Genomic DNA, 21,398 nt, shown 5'->3' on the forward strand with positions numbered 1-21,398 from the left:
TTTTAAAGCAGCACTGGGCGTGATGTCAAATTCATGTAATCCTAGCACTTTGAGAGGCCAAGGCAGGTGGAGTGCTTGAACCCAGGAGTTCAAGACCAGTCTGAGCAACATGGCAAAACCCTGTCTCTACATACAGTACCAAAAAATGTAGCCAGACTTGTGCTTGTAGTCCCGGCTGCTCAGGAGGGTAACATGGGAAGACTGCTTGAGTCGGGGGAGGTCCAGGCTGCACTGAGCTGTGAATGTACTGCACTACAGCCTGAGTAACAAAGGAAGACCTATCTGTACAAAAAAAGAAGTTACATTGTTATCTCAAACTAGACTTTTATAACTATGAGATGTTTTATGTAAGTCTCTTGGAAATTAAAATAAAAATGGTAGTAAATACACGCAAAAGAAAAAGAATTAAAGCATATAACAGACAAAACAAAAACAAAAACAAAAATTCAAGAAAATGCAAGGGAAGAAAGCATGAAAGAATTAAAACATAGAAACTACTAAATGGTCAGAAAACAATGAACAAAATAGCAGTAATAAGTTCTTGTCAATAATTACTTTAAATAGAAAAACATTTACTTATCCAATAAACACACACTGCTATTGTTTGAGTGTCCCTCCAAAATTTATGTTAATATTTAACTGCCATGGTGAGAAAATGAAGAATCAGCCCCTTAAGAAGTTATCAGGTTATGAGAGCTCTATTCTCATGAAAGGATTAGTATCATTACTCCCACACTGGGAATTAGTGGTTCAAAGATGAAAAAGAATATTCCATGCCAATAACTAAAAAAGCGTAGGAGTGGCTATATTTGTGGGGAAAAGAAAGAGATATCAGACTGTTACCGTGTCTATGTAGAAAGAAGTAGACATAAGAAACTCCATTTTTGGGCGTTTCAAGCCTGTAATCCCAGCACTTTGGGAGGCCGAGACGGGCAGATCACGAGGTCAGGAGATCGAGACCATATTGGCTAACACGGTGAAACCCTGTCTCTACTAAAAAAATACAAAAATCTAGCCGGGAGAGGTGGCGAGCGCCTGTAGTCCCAGCTACTCGGGAGGCTGAGGCAGGAGAATGGCGGGAACCCGGGAGGCGGAGCTTGCAGTGAGCAGAGATCCGGCCACTGCATCCAGCCCCGGCCATAGAGTGAGGCTCCGTCTCAAAAAAAAAAAAAAAAGAGACTCCATTTTGTTCTGTACTAAGAGAAATTCTTCTGCCTTGAGATGCTGTTAATCTGTAATCCTAGCCCCAACGCTGTGCTTGAAGAGACATGTGCTGTGTTGACTCAAGGTTTAATGGATTTAGGGCTATGCAGGATGTGCTTTGTTAAAAAAAAAATGCTTGAAGGCAGTATGTTTGTTAAAAGTCATTGCCATTCTCTAATCTCAAGTACCCAGGGACACAGTACAATGCGGAAGGCCACAGGGACCTCTGCCCAGGAAAGCCAGATATTGTCCAAGGTTTCTCCCCATGTGATAGCCTGAGATATGGCCTCGTGGGAAGGGAAAGACCTGACCGTCCCCCAGCCCCACACCGGTAAAGGGTCTGTGCTGAGGAGGATGAGTGAAAGAGGAAGGCCTCTTTGCGGCAAAGAGGAAGGCCTCTTTGCGGCTAAGAGGAAGGCCTCTTTGCGGCTAAGAGGAAGGCCTATGTCTCCTGCTCCTCCCTGGGAATGCAATGTCTTGGTGTAAAACCTGATTGCTTGTTCTATTTACTGAGATAGGAGAAAACCACCTTAGGACTGAAGGTGAGACATGCTGGCGCAATACTACTTTTTATTGCACCGAGATGTTTGTGTGCATGCACATCAAGGCACAGCACCTTTCCTTAAACTTATTTATGACACAGAGACCTTTGTTCACATGTTTTCCTGCTGACCCTCTCCCCACTATTACCCTATTGTCCTGCCACATCTCCCTCTCCGAGATGGTAGAGATAATAATGATCAATAAATACTGAGGGAACTCAGAGACCAGTGCCGGCACAGGTCCTCCATATGCTGAGCACCGGTCCCTTGGGCCCACTATTCTTTCTCCATACTTTGTCTCTGTCTCTTATTTCTTTTCTCAGTCTCTTGTCCCACCTGACCAGAAACACCCACAGGTTGTGGAGGGGCTGGCCCCCTTCAATATCAGACAAAAGAGACATATAGAAACAAAAAATCTGTCACAAAAAAAGAACTTTGCATACGATGCGGTCTTATATTTTAAAAACCTACTTCACTAAAACACCATTAGAACTCATACATTTAGTCAAGATATAGGATTAAAAAATTAGTGTTTCTACATGCCAACAGTGAACAATGTGAAAATCAAACCAAGAGAGTAATCTCATTTACAATAGCCACAAATTAAAGTTAAATACCAGGAATGAACTTAACCAAAGACATGAAAGATCTCTATGATGAATACTATAAAACATCAATGCAAGAAATTACGCAAGAGAAAAAAAAAGGAAACTTATTTTATGTTCATGAATAGGAAAGATCAGTGTTATTAAAATTTTCATACTACCCAAAACAATCTACATATTTAATGCAATTCCTGTCAAAGCATCAATGACATTCTTCACAGAAATAGGAAAAACAATCTTATAATGTAGACAGAACCATAAAAGACTCAAAATAGCCAAAGCCGTTGTACGAAAAAAGTAACTGGAGGAATCATAGTATTTGAATTTAAATGATACAACAGAGCTACCATAATTAAAACAGCATAAAACTGATCAGTAAAACAGTAGAGAGAATGCAGAGATAAATCCATACTACACCAAACTTCTTTTTGCCAAAGCTATCAGGAATATATTGTTACTGGTAGAAAGTGTCCAGGTTCTTGGCATCTTGAACAAAGAATTGGACAAAATGCACAAAGCAAGGAAGGAATAAAAGGATTTATTGAAAATGAAAGTACACTCCAAAGTGCAAGCCCGAGCATAGGGGCTCAAAGGCCTGGTTACAGAATTTTTGGGAGCTTAAATACCACCTAAAGGATTCCATGGGTTACTTTGGGTATGCCCTAAGTAAATGGAGAGGGTGAAGTAAAGTTAGTTATTTACGGCGCATGCCCTATGGAGAGGATATTTCCTGTTGTAGCTAAAGTGTGAATTGGCCTTATGGTCCCTGCCTCCAGACCCTGTTTTCCTGCCTCATCTCCCCCGAGATATGTGATCCTCATAAATCCTTATAGGAGGCAGTGGGATCGATGGTGTTTTTCTTTCTGTAACTGCTTTATGCTGGCTTGGGGTGTAGTCCCTGCCTATCGGAGATTACAATACTCCCGCTCTGTTCTGTCTAGTGGAGGCAGGGTAGTTTCTTGATGGCCAGGGGTGTGTTTTCACCTGGAACTGGCTGGAGCTTTCATTGCATGATCATCTGAAACTTGATGGTCTCTATGCAACAGGAAATGTATTTGGTTAAAAGATATAATGGGGGTGGATACCTATGCTGTTAGGAATGTTTGTTACAGAGATTTGCAGGGACAAAAAAAAACGTGGTTTGTTCTAGAATTTATGTGTTTCCTTAAAGTCTTGGCACAAACAACTCCATTTTGGTTTGGTCTGTTGGGGCCTAGCGTATGAGCTTAGTCCAAAACAATGGCATCCCAGAATTTTGTTTAAAAACTTCCCCCTTGGCCATGCACGGTGGCTCAAGCCTGTAACCCCGGCACTTTGGGAGGCTGAGGCAGGTGGATCACGAGGTCATGAGTTCCAGATCAGCCTGGGCAAAACAGTGAAACCCCATCTCTACTAAAAATAAAAAAATTAGCCGGGCATGGTAGCACACCCCTGTAATCCCAGTCACTTGGGAAGCTGAGGCAAAGAACTGCTTGAACCTGGGAGGCGCAGGTTGCCGTGAGCCAAGATTACACCACTGCACGCCAGTCTGGGTGACAGAGTGAGACTCCATCTCAAAACAAAACAAAACAAAACAAAACAAAATTCCCCCTTTTGGGTTAGGTTCTCACTTAGAGTACAATGTGTCCAAAATTTACGGCCTTTGAGCCACTCTCAGTTACCATCATTTTGGATTTCTGGTCTCAGCACATTATTTATAGGTTACGGGGTTCTCATGGTTGCACATTTCTTTTAGCTCCTGTTATTATAGTTGAAGAGAGACTATATGACATCCTAGAGATGGCTGCATGCAAGAAAAAAACTCAAAGGCAAGAGTTTCATGATAGAAGTTTTAATTTGTGAACTTGGGAAAAGTTGTTTACATCAAGGATGCCCTCTTCTTGGGAGAAATTTCCCTGGTTAGCTTCACCTCAAGGGTTCCAGTGGGTGCACGGTTTCAAAAATGTGGAGGGGCCCTTCTCAAACCTCATTAACCCAAAGCCTGAAGTCCTGACATTTTATTGTAGTGTGGGTGGCAAGGACAGTTTTTCTCCAATGTTCTCATAAGATTTAAACCATAAAAAGCTTTTTTACCTGGTGGAAGTGTATGCAGCATAATAATCTCAGCCTCCTTGCATAGGAAAGCTTTTATACAACCAGAAAACATGCACTGAAAATAACAACGGAATGAAATCCCTTTATAAAATGTTTAAATGCCCCACCAGGTGACCAAATGTACCTTAAGCTTTAATTGTATTCCTAGGAATATGGGATTAAGTATTGGTTATAAACTATTTTAAACAATTTTAGTATCACCTGGTTTAACATGAAAATTTGACAAAGTTTTTTTTTGGTATTTAATTTTTGTTTTACTTGGGTTAGTAGGTTAGTAGCTTTATACAAAGAAATTTGATTATTTCTGCAGTTTACAATAACATAATAACCATAATTATAATTGATAGCATATACTACTTTAGAAAGCTCATACAATTTTGGAACATATATTAGTATTATTCACAAAAATATAACCTAAAGAAGACTGAACATCATTTTAGCAATCACAGGTACCCAAACATGTCAAATAATCCCATTTACCTCCTTTCTGAATATTTTCAGGGGCCCTCTGATCCATCCAAAAAGCCAGGCATTAGGAAACAAGCATGTATGTGAAATTTGCCTTTACCAATATCCAGGTTCATGCTTAACTATATTTTTTTAAAAAAATTGCCAAACTGCTGATGTATTTTTACAATCCTTTTTATTTTACTTTAATCAAAACTAACAGCTTTATGAAAATGTTTAATTAGCCAAATGTCTCCAATTCTTTATCAGGTTTTAAAAAATATTTTATTATTTAAATTTTTTCCACATTTTTCGTCTAATGATTCCTTACTACCTTGTTTTATGAATAACCTTTTTAAATCTGTAATTTGAACCAACTTTTAGGTAACTACTGAATTAGACAAAATTATTCTCTTTTTTTCATGAATAACATAACCCTTTCTGGTACATTTGGTATACAGAATTACACGTTAAATAGAAACCTAAAATTTTAATGAAACCCTAAAATACAAAAAATCCTAAACTATTGGATATGGACAATTCCACAATTTTAGAAACATATTTCCCACATCACAGCCCTTTTCTTAATTGGAAATGACACAGATATTAAGTGAGAAATAAAAATAACTTTATAGTTTTAATTTACACAAAAAGTTTACCTAAAACAATTATCGTATTCACTGTTCTTAATGTTTTACTTTTTAACACGGGAGAAATGAGATATTAATTGACATATGTAAAATGAACATTGGTTTGGTCCACAAAGGCAGGACAACTCAACGTGAGGAGGAGGCTTGGGGGCTTTCAGATTACAGCTAGGTGGGAGGAAAACAGTTGCGTTCTTTAGAGTTTCTGATTAGCCTTTCCAAAGGAAGCAATCAGATACGCATTTATCTCAGTGAGACTTCAGATAGAATAGAAGGCAGGCTCAACCTAAGCAGCTCCCAGCTTGAATTAACATTGACATTTAAAAATATTTAGCACAGACAAACATAAAATTCAGACAAAATGTATGCTGACAATTATGAAGGCATTTCTATTTTTAGTCCACCAATACTTTTAAAGCTAGCTTGTTTAGTAAAGTTGTACTTTAAGTCACATGAACTTGAAAACTGCTTAGACATTAATTTGTGAGCATTCTTTTACTTGTAAGCCAATTTGGTGGACCTATAACAGTAAGTGTGCATGCAAATAAAGACATCTAGACATGTATGAACACACATAAATGAAGACTCAATAGCTTGGAACCTTAGCCATGAGACAGCAATAGAAACTTGCTGGTTTTACTTTGCCCCAGTATATAATCCAGTGAAGGCTGTGAACCAAAATTTTTGGTAAAGCAGTCTCCATGGTAGTTTGATTTTTAAAGGCCAAACCTCCCCAGAATCCAAAGAGCACTGGGACCAAACCATACCAAAGGAGGGCATCACACATTAACCAGGCCCCCTGCTTGGAATCACAGTACAAGCGCCTGCATACATACAATGCCATTCCCCTTTTCCATTCAACAGTAAACTCCAGATTCCAAACAATGTTGGGGCCAAACAGCATTGCAACTATAAGAGAAAATTCTAAGGAGGGTTTAGTACTTGACCTCAGAATGTCTGCCGAGAACGTCCCCTTTGGGTAGGTTGAGGTCTGCAGGACCCACAGAGTATCCTCCTGTGGATCCGATCTTAGTGTCAGATGTCTCTGACCTTAGGTGGCCACCTCCAGAGCATACTATAAGCATTATAAAAATAGCCATGAACTGTAATGAGAACTGGATTCTGGGTGGGCCTTTTTGTTCCTTAGCCAGTTGAGTACGATAAGGGAAGAATTTAGCATAAGAAGGTTTAAGTCCCTTGAAACATGTGCGAGTTTGCTCCTAACTGTGCCTTACATAGGGATCGGCGACCACATTCAGAAAATATAAAAGAAAAAGTCATTCCCTCTTCTGGGCAGGGCAATTATAAACATCCACTTGAAGACTGAGAAAGAAATAAAGGAAAAAAAAAAAAAAGAAAAAGACCCAGGTTCCTTAAACCAACCAGGAGGTGGCAGTCAGGCTTCTCCTCATGGAAACCCATTAGTTTCACAGGCCACGGCCAGAAACCCACAGTTGCCTCCATGTTTAGGTGCTTCCCACCAAGGGTTCCAAGTTGGAAAGGAAAAGAGAAAGCCCCTGTATGGAGCAGACAGGAAAGGGAGAAAAATGAATCCCAAACTTTGGGCTTACTTATTCCTCCTGGCTGGCTCGCCAAAATACATGTTACCAGTTGTAGATGTCCTGGTCCTTGATGTCTTTAACAAGGAATTGGACAAAACACACAAACAAAGCAAGGAAGGCATGAAGGGATTTATTGAAAATGCAAGTACACTCCACAGTGTGGGAAAAAGCCCAAGCATAGGGGCTCAAAGGCTCCATTACAGAATTTTTGGGAGTTTAAATACCCCCTAGAAGATTCCACTGGTTACTTCGGGTATGCCCTATGTAAATGGAGAGGATTAAATAAAAATTACAAAGTTATTTATGGCCTACGCCCTATGGAAAGGGTATTTCCTGTCATAGCTGAAGTGTGAATTGGTCTTACATTCCCTGCCTCCAGATCCTATTTTCTTGCCTCAATATAATGGGGGAGTCTCTTCAACAAATTGTGCAAAAACTGAATATCCACATTCACAGGAATGAAACTAGACCCATATCTCTTGCCATCTAAAAAAAATAAATAAACCAAAATGGATTAGAGACAAATCTAAGACATGAAACTATGAAACTACTACAAAAAAAATTGGTGAAACTCTCCAGGAAATTAAACCGGGCAAAGATGTCTTGAATAATACCCCGCAAGCACAGGCAGCCAATGTAAAAATGAACAAATGGAATCACATCAGTTAAAGAGCTTCTAAACAGCAAATGAAACATCAACAGGCCGGGCGCGATGGCTCACACCTGTAATCTCAGCTCTCTGAGAGGCCAAGGCGCGCGGATCACAAGGTCGGGAGATTGAGACCATCCTGGCTAACACAATGAAACCCCATCTCTACTAAAAATACAAAAAATTAGCCACTCGCGGTGGCGGGCGCCTGTAGTCCCAGCTACTCGGGAGACTGAGGCAGGAAAATGGCCTGAACCCAGGAGGCAGAGCTTGCAGTGAGCTGAGAACGTGCCACTGCACTCCAGCCCTGGTGACAGAGCAAGACTCCGTCTCAAAAAAAAGAAAAAAAAAGAAAAGAAACAATCAACAAAGTGAAGAGACAACACACAAAATGGGAGAAAATATATGGAAACTGCCCATAAGAAAACGAATTAATAACAAGAATGCATAAGGCATACAAACAGCTCTATAGGTTAAAATCTGATGATAAATAAGAAAAAATTTGAATAGACATTTCTCAAAAGAGAGCATATAAATAACAAAAAGCCATATGACATGGTGCTCAATATCATTTATCATCAGAGAAGTGAAAGTCAAAATGACAATGAGATATTATCTCACCCCAGTTACAATGGCTTTTATCCAAAAGTCAGGCAATTAACAAATACTGGTGAGGATGTGGAGAAAAGTGAAAATGAACTCTAGCACTCTCTTGGTGGGAATGTAAATTAGTACGACGACTATGGAGAACAGTTTAGAGGTTCCTCAAAAAATGAAAAATAAAGCTACTATATTATCCAGCAATCCCATTCATAGGTATGTACATAAAAGAAAAGAAATCAGGACATCAGAGAGATATTTGCACCTCCATTTTTACTGCAGCAGTGTTCACATTATCCAAAATTTAGAAGCAACCTGTAATGTCTATCATTACATGAATGGACAAAGTAAATGTGGTGCACATACATAACCAAGTACTTTTCAATAATAAGAAAGAACAAGATCCCATCATCTTCAACAACATGGATGAACTAGAGGCCATTATGTTAAGAAAAATAAGCCAGGCACATGAAGGCAAATGTTGCACGTTCTCACACATTTGCTGGAGCTAAAAATTAAATTAATTCATAGAGATAGAGAACAGAAGGATTGTTATTAGAGGCTGGAAAGTGTAGTGGGGGATTGGGGGAAGTGAGGAAGATTAATGGGTAGAAAAATAATTAGAAAGAGTAAGGTTTAGTAGTTGCTAGTACACAGAGTGACTATAGTCAAAAGCAACTTAATTGTACATTTTTAAATAACTAAAAGAATGTAGTTAGGTTGTCTGTAAAACACTTGAGGTAATGAATACCCATTTACCCTGATATGATTTTTATGCATTTCATGCCTACATCAAAATATCTCATGTAACCCATAGATACCTAAAGCTACTGTGTACTCATAAAAATTTAAAATCCTGAACCATATACAAAAACTATCTTGAATAAATTAAATATTTAAATGTAAGGAGCATAATTCTACAATTTTTAGAAGAAAATACAGGAAGAAAGATTATGACATTGGTCTTGGCAATGTTTTCTTGCATATAATATCAACTACATGAGTAACACATTTAAAAACACAGAAAAATGGGACTACATTAAATTTATCTCTGCACATTAAAATAAACATTCAGTCAGAGTCCCAACTAAGAAAAAAAAAGTAAGAAGTATACATTTGACAAACGTTAACACCCAGAATAGACTCCAAAAAATCAACAGAGTAACATGATTAACAAATGAACAGATGAAAATGTTTCTCCTAAGAATAAATACACATAGCAAACAATTATTGAAAAATTTTTAATCTTTAGAAAAATGTAAAGCAAAACCACAATGAGGTATTATCGTGTATTAATTAGAATGGCCAATATCAAGCGAACAAAAGATAACAAATGTCAAGAATGTAGATGAATTGAAACCCTTGTGCATTGTTGGTAGGAAGAAAGTGATACAGCCCCCTAAAAAATGTATGGGGATTCCTCCAAAAAAAAAAATGAAGTTATCCTATGACCCACTAATTCTATTTCTGAGCATCTTACTCAAAATATGCAAAGTGTATCTGACAGAAATATTTGCACATCCATTACTGCAGCAATATTCACTGTTTTAGTTTATTCTTGCATTGCTATAAATACCTGAGACTAGGTAATTTTTTTTTTTTAAAAGAAAAAGGTTTAACTGGCTCATGGTTCTGCAGGCTGTACAGGAAGCATAGCAGCTTCTGTTTCTGGCGAGGCCTCAAAAAGCTTCCAATTATGGTAGAAAGCAAATAAGGAGTGAGTCACCTCACATGGTGGGAGCTGGAGCAAGAGACAGTGAAAGGAGAGGTGCCACATGCTTTTAAAAAGTGAGATCTCAGGAGAACAAACTCACTACCAAAGGGGCTGGTGCTAAACCATTCATGAGAAGTCAACCTTATCATCCCATCACCTCCCACCAGACCCCACCTCCAATATTAGGTATTGCAATTTGACATGAGATTTGAATGAGGACACGGATCCAAACCATACCATTTACAAAAGTCAAAAAGAAAAAAAAATTGAAATGTCCCCTAACAGATGAATGATTTAAAAAGATGTGGCTTAGACATACCATGAAATATTCTTTAGCTTCAAAAGAAAATATCTTGTCAGAGGCTACAATAAGGATAAATCTTAAAGCCATTATTTTAAGTGAAGACACTAACAAAGTGACAGTGTGTGATTCCACTTAGGTAAGATATGTTAAGTAGTAAACTCACAGAATAGGTAAGATATGTTAAGTAGTAAACTCACAGAAAACCTAAGTAGAAAGGTACTTGCCTTTGGTTAGGATTGTGAAACCTCAGTGGAGCCAAAAATCAAGCAGGGATATTTGGAAAAAGCAGGCCCTCACCCAGGTGGCCAACTCAAGAGCCCATAGACATGGCTGCAGACAAAACATGATACACTAAGCTTGGTCTTATTCAGGATGCTGAAGCAGTTCTGCAACCTGTCTCAAACTCCTCTCAGCTAGAGCACACAAGTGGTCTTTCCTATCAAGAGACTGCCAGGAGACACACCCAGCCATGGCCCTGGAGGCAAGCCTACAGATCTTGGCCTTAGCTATGGTCCCTGAAGCAGCCATGTGACTCAGTTCTAGCCCTCACAGTCACAGTCCATGGCCAGTTGTACACACTCACGGACTCAGAGAGACCTGTGAAAACTGTTCCCCAGTAGTCAGTAGAAGCCAAACCCATTCATACACCTGGTACTTGGCCTATCATATGCAGACAAACTTCAAAACCCTACCTTACTGCCTGCCATACAGATAATGTCCTCAAGGAAATTTAATCTTTCCAGGGCCTAGAAAGAATCCATGACTGTCCAAATCTCTGGTAACACAACCATCAAAAGCAGAGGTAATCTCATCAGCATGAGGACAGAACAAAAGGAGTTATTTACCTGCCAAATTGTAATCATTGTTACAATTACAGAAATTGTAATCATTGTTAGATCCTTCAAATGTACAGACACAGGGCTGCTTCAGAGACCACAGCTGAGGCCAAGATCTGCAGGCCTGCTCCAGGGCCACAACTTCTATCTTAACATATTACTAAAAACTTGTAATGAGAACAATTAGGCAAGGAAAAGGATTGAATGAAGCTCTCCAGCTTTGGAAAAGAAATAAAAACATTACTGTTTGTAGATTATAATTATGCATATATATGTGTGTGTGTATATATATATATAAAACTCTAGAGTAAATCAACAAAAACTCAATAAATGCATTCATTAAAGCATCAGGATACATAATCTTGTGAAAGGAAAATAAATCTTGGAACTCTTAGGGCCCCCAAAATCACTAAGCTAAACTGTCAAGCTGGGAACTGCCTAGGGCAAACCTGCCTCCCATTCTATTCAAAGTCATCCCTCTGCTCACTGAGATAAATGGACATCTGATTGCCTCCTTTGGACAGGCAAATCAGAAACTCAAAAGAATACAGCAGTCTCTCTCTCATGTACTGTGACCTAGAAACACCATCACTTGCTTGAGTTGTCCTGCCTTTCAGGATGGAACCAATGTACATCTTATATATATTGATCTATGTCTCATGTCTCCTTAAAATGTATAAAACCAAGCTGTGCCCAAACCACCTTGGGTACATGTCATCAAGACCTCCTAAGGCTGTGTCAGGGGCATGTGTCCTCAACCTTGACAAAATAAACTTTTTTTCTTTTTCTTTTTTTTTTTGAGACAGAGTCTTGCTCTGTCACCAGGCTGGAGTGCAGTGGTGCAATCTCAGTTCACTGTAATTTCCACCTCCTGGGATCAAGCGATTCTCCTGCCTCAGCCTCCCAAGTAGCTGGGACTATAGGTGCGTGCCACCATGCCCCGCTAATTTTTGTGTTTTTAGTAGAGATGGGGTTTCACCATGTTGGCCAGGATGGTCTCGATCTCTTGACCTCATGATCCACCCGCCTCAGCCTCCCAAAGGCCTGGGATTACGGTCGTGAGCCACCGTGCCTGGCCAGCAAAATAAACTTTCCACATTAACTGAGACCCGTCTCAGATTTTTGGAGTTAATACTCTGTTGCCCAGGTTCATCTTAAACTCCTATGCTCAAGTGATCCACCAGCCTTGGCCTCTGAAAGTACTGGGATTACAGAAATGAGTCACTGGACCTGGCCCAACATAAAAATATTTGTTGCATTTCCAAATAGTAACAACAAACCTTCCAAAAAAAAGAAAGAAACAATTTTCATCTGCAATAGTATAAATATAAAAAATGTAATCAAAGTAAATTTAACCGATGAAATATGTATACACTAAATACAATAAGATACTAATGACAGAAATTGCAGTAGACACAAATAAATGGAAACATATTTCATTAGAATAACTAATATTGTCAAGTACCATATTATCATAAGTGATCTATATATTCAATGTGAAAATTTTAGTGTCATTTTTCACAATAACAGAAAACACAATTGTAAAACTTAAGTGTAACCTCAAACAACTTTAACATTGATTGGCTGGGCACGGTGGCTCACACCTGTAATCCCAGCACTTTGGGAGGCCGAGGTGTACGGATCACGAGGTCAGATAGAGACCATCCTGGCTAACATGGTGAAACCCTGTCTCTACTAAAAATATAAACACAAAATTAGCCGGGCATGGTGGCGAGTGCCTGTAGTCCCAGCTACTCGGGAGGCTGAGGCAGGAGAATGGGGTGAACCCGAGATGCGGAGCTTGCAGTGAGTGGATATCACACCACTGCACTCCAGCCTGGGTGACAGGGAGGCTTCGTCTCAAAACAAAACAAAACAAAACAAAACTAACATTGATTGATGGTGATTGTTAGTGCCTGAGGGTGGAAAATAAGGAAATATTCAAAGAATACAAATTTTTAGTTATAAGTTGAGTAACTGAAAAATCTAAAGTACATCAGCATTAGATCAGCAAAATAGCATTGTTTATAGTTAGTAACACTGGAATGTATGCTTACAATTTGCTACAACAGTAAACTTTAAGTGTTCTTACTACAAAAAAATTGGTTATCTACCTGAGGTAATAGATGTGTTCATCAACTTGACTATATTTCATTTTACAACATATATACATATCAAGTCATTACACTGTACACATTAGTTATACAATTTTTATTTATCAGAAAAATCCAGGTCGCACAGAGATGTATAGGAAGCCCTCACTTTATGTTCAAAATAGGTTCTTGAAAACTGCATCTTTAAATGAACAATGTTGCTATATGTCATGCAAACATACCTCTTGTATTAATTAAACTCTGGTAAAACTAGTTTTCGTAATATGTTGCTTCATTTACTGTTTCCAAGAACCTATCAGCGAAGTAAGAATTTATTATACACATGTAAAACTTACATAGGTATTTGTGTGTGTGAAACACACATTTTTATATATAGATCTCAATAACAGAATTTCAGTAGGCTTCCTACTAAATAAGACAAAATTAAAAGATAATAGTTATTAAGAAATAAGGTAACAATTGAGAGTTTAATATACACTTAGCAATGTTCTAAGCTGGTTAATGACACAGCGCATTTAAGAAATTCAGTGATGGCCAATCCTTTGAATGTGAGGACATTTTTACTTATCTGTGGTTGTGGATATCACAAAAATTATTCGCAAACCTTTTTTTTTTTTTAAAGCTCATCAGCTATTATTGGTGTTAGCATAATTTTTATTATTTGTATTATTTTTATTTTTTATTTTTGGATGGAGTCTTGCTCTGTTGCCCAGGCTGGAGTGCCTGTGGCATGATCTCGGCTCACTGCAACTTCCACCTCCCGGGGTCAAGCAATTCTCCTACCTTAGCCTCCCAAGTAGCTGGGATTACAGGCGTGCACCACCATGCCCAGCTAATTTTTGTATTTTTAGTAGAGATGGGATTTCACCATGCTTGCCAGGCTGGTCTCTAACTCCTGACCTCATGATCTGCCTGTCTTGGTCTCCCAAAGTGCTGGGATTACAGGTGTGAGCCACCATGCCCGGCCATGTTACTGTATTTTATGTGTGGCCGAGACAATTTTTCTTCCAATGTGGTGGTCCAAGGAAGCCAAAGGTTGAAAACCCATGCTTTAAATAATTTGAAAACTTGCAAAAGTAGAGTTTAAATTACAAATCTCAGTTTATACTAAAACAATAACAGTTTGAAGTAAAATAAAATTACACTTTTTCATATTTAGGAAAATGCTTATTGTTCTGATAAAATTGCTGAGTAAGAATTTTTTTGTAGAATTACATTTGCAACCTCTATAGGATTAAAAATCACCAAGCAGAAAAGATGCAACATCTGTCCCTGGTGTTCCTGGGATTTCTGAACCAAATCCCAATATGTACACTACTCACCCTACACATTTTAGACATGATGCAAAAACAGTATTTGGGAAAAAAAAAAACAAAAAAACTTTAACACAGAGCTCCTCAATAATACAAATACTCCCAGGTCCCCAAAAGCAATGAACAGCAGTCAGATGATGCAGCCTTTTATAAGTGATAAAATGGACACTGGCTCTCCCTGTAAACTTGAAGGGAGATATGAAAGGAAAAACAGAATTCTTGGATTTAAGAGCATGGGACAGAAGATGACCCTATGAGAAAAATGCAGCCTTTTTGGAAATTATTTTCTTTGTCACAGAGCTTCCCAACTACATGTATTTACTTATTTATTTTTTGCGATGGAGTCTAGCTCTATATTGCCTAGGCTGGAGTACAGTGGCGTGATCTCAGCTGACCATAACCTCCGCCTCCTGGGTTTTTAAGCAATTCTCTCTGCCTCAGCATCCTGAGTAGCTGGGATTACAGGCACAAGTCACCACACCCAGCTAATTTTTGTATTTTTAGTAGAGACGGGGTTTCACTATATTGGCTAGGCTGGTCATGAACTCCTGATCTCAGGTGATCCACCTGCCTCGGCCTCCCAAAGTGCTGGGATTACAGGCATGAGCCACAGTGCTCAGCCTCCCAAACTACATTTGAAGGCCTGGCTTCCTTCTTGACTTTTGGCCTCCTTGCCTGTGTCCTCTCCTCCATTCACTCTCACCTACCTGGGGGTTTGGCTGCTGTCTCATGTATCTTGAAATTGTAGGGCTCTTTTCTTTGCTCCAGACAGGTGATTAGGTCTGGGTTAGAGATAGTAACCCCCGTTTTATTTTTAAAAAATTAACATGACTATTGCTGGGGATACTCCAATTATCAACCTAGTACTATGCTAAGTAGAATAGAGAAATTAGGGAAGATTCTGGAAAATTAATCCAAAAATTGTTTTCTGACAGGATCTTTAGAATATTTAAATATTTTAAATCTGTGGGCTTTAAGTTCCACTACCGAGTACTACTGAATCAAAGATAAGTAGTGCAAATTGCATGTCAAAATGTGAAAGACAATTATTTTATATCATTAATTTACAGAATTACCACTAGCCTAGAGTGAAGGAAACAAATTAGCTCAAAAGAAGGTTTACGTAAAGACGAAACATCCTAAAGATTTTATTTTTTATACCACCAAACACCCAAATTTTTCATGAAGGAACTGAAATTAATTCATGCAAAGCAAAAGCTCCTAAGAGACATTCTTAGGAGGAATGTCTCTGAAGAAGAAATGAAAGGAAGAAAATGAAATTCTGAAAAAGTATTTGGAATTACATATTAAAGTTATCCTCACCCAGGGAGACCAAGTTTCTATAGTTCTCCAACATCACATCTCTATATAAATTCTGCTGAGAAGGGTCCAGACATTTCCACTCTTTGGGAGAGAATTCTATGGACACATCCCTGAATGTTAAGAGTTCCTGAAAATACATATTTATCAAGTGACAGAGTTCTTCTTCTTTTTTTCTTTTAATATGTAGTCCTGCTCTGTTGCCCAGGCTGGAGTGCAGTGGCGCGGTCTTGGCTCACTGTAACCTTCGCCTCCCAGGCTCAAGTGATTCTCCTGCCTCAGCCTCCTGACTAGCTAGGATTACAGGCACCCGCCACCATGCCCAGCTAATTTTTGTATTTTTGTTACAGACAGGGTTTCACCATGTTGGCCAAGCTGGTCTCCAACTTCTGACCTCAGGTGATTCGCCTGCCTCAGCCTCCCAAAGTGCTGGGATGACAGACATGAGCTACTGCACCCGGCTGTGAGGCCTTAATTTGACTACAGGTGAAATGAGTTAAGAGAACTAGTTCCGGCCGGGCGCGGTGGCTCAAGCCTGTAATCCCAGCACTTTGGGAGGCCGAGACGGGCGGATCACGAGGTCAGGAGATCGAGACCATCCTGGCTAACACGGTGAAACCCCGTCTCTACTAAAAAATACAAAAAATTAGCTGGGCGAGGTGGCAGTCGCCTGTAGTCCCAGCTACTCGGGAGGCTGAGGCAGGAGAATCGCGCGAACCCAGGAGGCGGAGCTTGCAGTGAGCTGAGATCTGGCCACAGCACTCCAGCCTGGGCGGCAGAGCGAGACTCTGTCTCAAAAAAAAAAAAAAAGAAAAAGAAAAAAGAAAGAAAAAGCAATCACAGCACGAGTCCCTCACTGCAACACCCTTATCATAACACAAATACTTTACATCCAAAGACAAGACCACCAATCATCATCTTGAAATATGGCATTCTCTGCAGGCCCTTTAATGTTTACAGAGGCGGAAGATGGTGGCAAGTCTGAGTAAGTCTGCATTTGAAAAATGTGTATATGCATTAATGCAATCTTTATGGAGCATGTAGTATGTGCTCAGAAGTATGTCACAGAGCAGTGTGCTGGGAAGTTCACATTACGTGTGTTAATACTATAACATCCTGAAAAGTAGTCCTATACTTCCCAGGATTTAAATGCAAGGCCCCAGCATTTCTATTTGCTTTTCTGTTTTCTTATTGGTTTTTTTTGTTTGTTTTGTTTTTTAAGTGCGTAGAATAATAGCTCAATATAGATAGATGGGACAGATACAGAAAGAAAGTGTTAAGCGCAATTCAGAGGACTTTTTTATTTTTGTGTTTGTAGTTACTTTGAGACTTGTGAAAAAACCACTGAAACTGTAGAGATGGGGAACAGGTTGCTGGATAGGATGTCTCTAGAAACACTAATTTCAATTTTATGAAAAACAATTTAAGGCACAAAAGTATATTGCTTTTCCCCATTTATCTGCTTTTGGGTTTCAGGAAATTGTGAGCACCAGCTCCAGAGAGGCAGTAGGGTTAGCCACCCTAACTGATCTCCTCTAAGCAGTTCTGTGAGAGATTTCAGTGTGGGGTGAGACCTGGACAAGGTTCAGCAGAGGGTGATCTGGGCAGAGTTGGGACAGAAGGTAGGTCCTAGGCATCTGCTCTCTATGCCCGTATTTTCAGTTTTGTCTTTTCTAAGCCTGCTGAAGAGAAATTTGATTCCCAGAGTTTCTGTATCTTAATCTATTTTAGCTAATTCCCTATTTTATAACACACAATAACAAGGAATTCAACCAAAACCCTTATGTTTTTCTAGACCAATTATATTAGAAGCTAATTATTTATTCTTAGCAAGATAAAAACAATACAAATAATAATAACAACAATTTCTCTTCTGTCAATGAACAATCAGGTGGTGGCATCAAAACTCACAAAACAATGAAAGGGAAGTAACCCAAATGAAGTTTAAGTCTCCTGTACAGTGTCCATCTTTGTACTGAACACAGGATGCTGAATTCAACCATTTATTCATGTGCTCCAGACTGCAAGTTCCTTGATGGTAGGGACCATGACTACTTTATGTCTTTTTCTAATGACCCTATGAAATAGAAGCAATTAGCTTATTGATCAGTTTGAGTCCTCAGATCTCCTCATTTTTCACCAAAGAACCAGAAAACTGGAGCAATTCTTATCTGGGTAAAAACCAAGGAGATTTTTTCTGTGAGGGGTGGCACAAACCCTGGATGAGTCACTTAATCTTCCCCTGAAATGGGAGCAGAATTAGACCTTCTTGTGAGACTGACCCCAGTCTGCACAGGACATCCTCAAATGTCTCATTACTCAAAGATGCTGGTGAGAGTGTCCCCAGTGACCTTTGGTTGATGCCCCCATAGTGATCCATGGAGGAGGCACTCAGGCTGACTTTGTGGGGTGCAAATAGAAAATAGAGCTGTCCTGGTGGACCTACATATCTTGGCTCCAGATGTGATATCCCCTGCCCCGATCAGCTAACTCTGAGGTAAGAAGGACAAAAGCACTCTACTCCCACAACACAGTATACAGGAGGAAGGCATACTTGTGATTATGGTTGTCATTAAGGCTCTGGATATTTTGTGGCCTTACCTCCCACTGCTAAGATGCTTGTGACACTTACAGATTCTGCCACAGGATTTTTTTCCCATCAGAAGCCTCTGACACAGCTGTAGCAGGTCACTGAACAAGATCTGGAAAACTCAAAGGACTCCACTCTAAAAATGGGGCTTAAGATGTCTATGTTGGCCTCTCATGATGCAGAAAATGTCTTCTGTGAGTTTTTCATATGTCTTCAACCCAAAGTCTGGTCCAGTGTTGGGAATCCTAGGCAGAAGCCAACTTTCATATGCAGATTCTAGGTAGGATCAATGTGCCTCTGCATTCTTAGGGATTAGAGCAAGCACAGTAAAACCAGAGGAGAGATCCCCTCAGTGAGGCTCCTTCAATACATTCTAAAGAATATTTTGACCTAAAAGGAAATACTAGGGTAAACATAATATAAATAGAGAGTTTTGGGGCCAAAGCTTGAATATTGCAATCCTGGAGTATAAAGCTACCCTGAATATACACTCCAGTTACAAGTATATTTGTAAAGGAAAAAGGAAAGCAGAGAGGGAACTGATAGAAAGTTATCAGGAATTCTTATTGGTTTGCAATAGTAACATTGGTTAGTGATTGGTTATATACATTTTTTTTTTATTATACTTTAAGTTCTAGGGTACATGTGCATAACGTGCAGGTTTGTTACATATGTATACTTGTGCCATGTTGGTGTGCTGCACCCATCAATTCGTCAGCACCCATCGACTCATCATTTATATCAGGTATAACTCCCAATGCAATCCCTCCCCCCTCCCCCCTCTGGTTATATACATTTTTAAGCTATTGGGTGTGGGTTATGGTGTCCAGTGTGGCATTATTAGGTCAATTTATAGCCACTTGTGCCAATAGCAAGCAATTTCAAAAGACAAACAGTTCAAAGATGGGAACAGTATATCACTGTGGTCTCATTTTAACAAGACTCTGGGTCTGATCATCAAAAGAACATGTATTTCTCAAATAAAAGTTCTTTTCTTCTCTCAAATCCCAGAAAATAAACTCAAAATTTGGAACTGCACGTTTAGGTCTTGGAGGGCTGGTGAGCTATGCACATTTGTGGGCACTGGGGCAAGGGAAGGAGGGAGAGAATTGAAATTCTCAAGTTTAATCAATGCATATGTATGATCCTCGTTGGGTTTATGGGCCCCATGATCTCTGAATCTGTGTCAGATCTGAAGATGACAGGAGCACTGAAGGAGGTGAAATAACTGATTGCTGTTCTGAAGTTATTTTTGTAGAAATCTAGTCTAACTGCTCCAGAAGGGACTGTAGATCCCACATAGAGAGACTATTTTGTTTGCAGATTTGGGGAGCACCTTGCTGCAGTTTGTCGTACAATTGTGGGTTGTGGCTGGAATCCTGAGAATGAAGGTTTTTCTCTCAAGTGAAGCCTGATAGGCACTTTGTATATAACATCTGGTACTTCTAAACAGTGTATGGAATATATGACTAAAAGAAAAATTTTCAGCCAGGCGCAGTGGCTCACGCCTGTAATCCCAACACTTCAGGAGGCCGAGGTGGGTGGATCATGAATCCAGAAGATGGAGACCATCCTGGCCAACATGGTGAAACCCCATCTCTACTAAAAATATAAAAAAATTAGCCGAGTGTGGTGGCGCGCCTGTAGTCCCAGCTACTCGGGAGGCTGAGGCAGGAGAATCACTTGAACCTGGGAGGTGGAGACCGCAGTAAGCTGAGATCGCACTACTGCACTCCAGCCTGGCAACAGAGAGAGACTCCGTCTTAAAAAAAAAAAGAGAGAAAAGAAAAATTATCTCCAATCCCCCAAAAAATTTCCACCATAATAGAACAGCAAGAAAATGTTTTGTTACATAATTCAACCAAAATGTGATGTGCATCAAAGGCAATCTACTAAGAGACTGCAAACACAGAAAAAAAGTCACCATTATTAGCTTTCAAGTGGAAGACTTGAAAGTACCATTTACAGTTTATTATTTCATCTAGTAATTTGGGAGGTAATCTGGTTTTTCTAATTGGTAACATTCAAAGGAAAAATAAACTTCCCACATCTTCACGACAGGATGTAGATTCGCAATGTGGAGCCAGTTACCTGATGAAGGCAGCCTCCCACCCTCCTACAGAAACTGTGGTATATATTCTTGCTATTCACATTTCAAAGCACTAGTTTCCAGGTCCTAGATAAAGACAAGTCTGAGTCAAAAAAAGACAAATGACTTATTTAACTGATAAAAATGATTTATATATATTTCAAAAACCAGTGCAAATAATTATAAAAATTTTCCACCTAAATGCTTTAAGAAAGGGAGAAGAACAAAAATTCTTCCCTCATTCGAAAGAAATCATTAAGCCTCTTCTTTCTAATTTCTATTTGTTCCTACAACAGCCAGGTCTAAAGGCATGGTCTTGAATTCCCTAACGTCTGAATTCTTGTACGCACGTAAGGGATGAACTTGGGCACACTGTGTGCACAGAAGCGGATTTGTGGGGAAGGAAAAAGCAGAAGACAGAAAGGAGCTATCAAGAGCCATGGGGTGGGGACAGGACACAACTGATGAAAGGACTGGTTTGTGCTACAGGTACAGGCTGAGGCAGGGCTACGCTCCGATTCCTGAGTCCATAAAGGCAGAGGAGATTAGGATCAGATGGTCCAGAAGCCTGGATTGGAGAAGGAAACAGATTCCTGCTACAGATCTGACCCAGGAGTCTTCTGGGCACTGTGTGTTTTTGACAGAAAACTGTAGGAGCAAAGCTGCCATGGCCACAATTCCTGAGGGTAGAACCCTGTCCTAGGACGGGCGTGGCCGTGCGAATGCCCAGTGGGCGTGCTCAGGAGTGGGTTAGCATTGGGTGGGGGCC

The 21,398-nt window shown here is 39.6% G+C and overlaps 1 pseudogene across 1 annotated transcript in view; it reads right to left on the bottom strand.

Annotated features, from left to right (window-relative positions):
• Positions 1-21,398, bottom strand: part of LOC105508043 — a 79,510-nt pseudogene that overhangs the window by 56,536 nt on the left and 1,576 nt on the right. Inside the window, exons 2-3 of the transcript XR_001001199.1 lie at positions 15,956-16,080; positions 15,338-15,435 (exon numbers count right to left, since the gene is read on the bottom strand). The product of XR_001001199.1 is annotated as a zinc finger protein 595-like (transcript). The remainder of the gene's footprint in view (positions 1-15,337; positions 15,436-15,955; positions 16,081-21,398) is intronic.

Source organism: Colobus angolensis, unplaced genomic scaffold (genome assembly GCF_000951035.1).
Source record: "Colobus angolensis palliatus isolate OR3802 unplaced genomic scaffold, Cang.pa_1.0 Scaffold157, whole genome shotgun sequence".
NCBI lineage: Eukaryota > Metazoa > Chordata > Mammalia > Primates > Cercopithecidae > Colobus > Colobus angolensis.